The following is a 1,544-nucleotide window of genomic DNA, read 5'->3' on the forward strand; positions in this document are numbered from 1 at the left end:
AACAACAAATGATTTAAAATCAGGAAAGGTATGAACCAGGGTTGAATTCTTATACCATACTTATTCAATCTGTGAGTAAATAATCCAAGAAGTCATAATATATGAAGAAGAACAAGGTATGAGGATTGAAGAAAAGCTCATTAACAACCTTCAATATGCAGATGATACAATCTTGCTTGCTGAAATTGAAGATGACTTAAAATAATTACTAATGAAGTTCAAACACCACAGCCTTCAGTATGGGTTGTACCTCAATGTAAAGAAAACAAAAATCCTCACCACTGAACTAATAAATAACATCATGATACATGGAGTAAAGATTGAAATCATCAAAGACTTCGTTTTGCTGTACCCACCATCAGCACACACAGAAGCAGCAGTCAAGAAATCATATGATGTATTACATTAAGTAAATCTATTGCACAAGATCTTTTGAAAGTATTGAAGAACAAAGACGTCAGTTTGAGGATAAAAGCATGCCTGACTCAAGCCATGGTATTTCCAATAGCCTCATATGCATGTGAAAGTTAGACAATGAAGAAGAAAGGCCATAAAATAATTGGGGCATTTAAGTTATGGTGTTGGAGAAGAATATTAACGGTGCCACAGACTGCCAGAAGAACAAACAAATTTGTGTTGGAGGAAGTGCAATGAGAGTGCTCTTTAGAAGTCAAGACGCCCAGATTTCATCTCTCATAACTTGGACATGTTATCAGAAGGGACCAGTTCCTGGAGAAGGACATCATGCTTGGGAAATTGGAGGGATAGCAAAAAAGAGGGAGACCCCCAATAAGAAGTATTGGCACAGTGGTAGTAACAATAGACTCAAGTATGGCAACAATTGTGAGGATGGCACAGGTTGAGCCAGTGTCTCATTTTGCTGTGCACAGGGTTGCTATGGGTAGGAACCGACTCACTGGCACCTACCAACAAGAACTCTTGCCTTTAGAATTCAATCAACATGGCAGTTTTGGCATTCTTGAGATACCCAGATCACGTTCATATGAAATTATCTTTGATTTTGGAAAAAAGAAAAAGTCTGAAAGGGCAAGATCAGAGTTTAAATGTGGATGGGGTAAGATTTTCCCAATGAAATGCTCATAGAACAACCCTTATCATCCTCAAATAATAAGCAGGTGCATTGTTATGATGGGGAAAAAATAATTGGTGAAACTTTCATTGTTCTTTTCTTACCAGTGCAGTTTTCAAGTTTCTTAAAACTTTGTCATAATATTCCTCTGTGGTTTTCTTGTGTCCTTCAGAAAAATCTACCAAGATTACTGCTTTGTTTTCTCATTACACAATTGACATAACTTTCTAAACTGATATCTCTGTATTGGATTTAACTACCCTAGCAAATCCCATGGGAACCCACTGTTTTGACTGGCTTTTTTCTCTTGATCATATTGGTAGACCCAAGACTTGTTACAATTTTTTTCACAAATTCATCTTCATTACTCTGATCTTACTTCAAAGACGGATGGAAAGATAAGCTCTTTTCAACTAGCAATGTTTTTTTTTTTTTTCCTTAGTATCTTTTTTTT

Source organism: Chrysochloris asiatica, unplaced genomic scaffold (assembly GCF_000296735.1).
Source record: "Chrysochloris asiatica unplaced genomic scaffold, ChrAsi1.0 scaffold00065, whole genome shotgun sequence".
NCBI classification, from domain to species: domain Eukaryota; kingdom Metazoa; phylum Chordata; class Mammalia; order Afrosoricida; family Chrysochloridae; genus Chrysochloris; species Chrysochloris asiatica.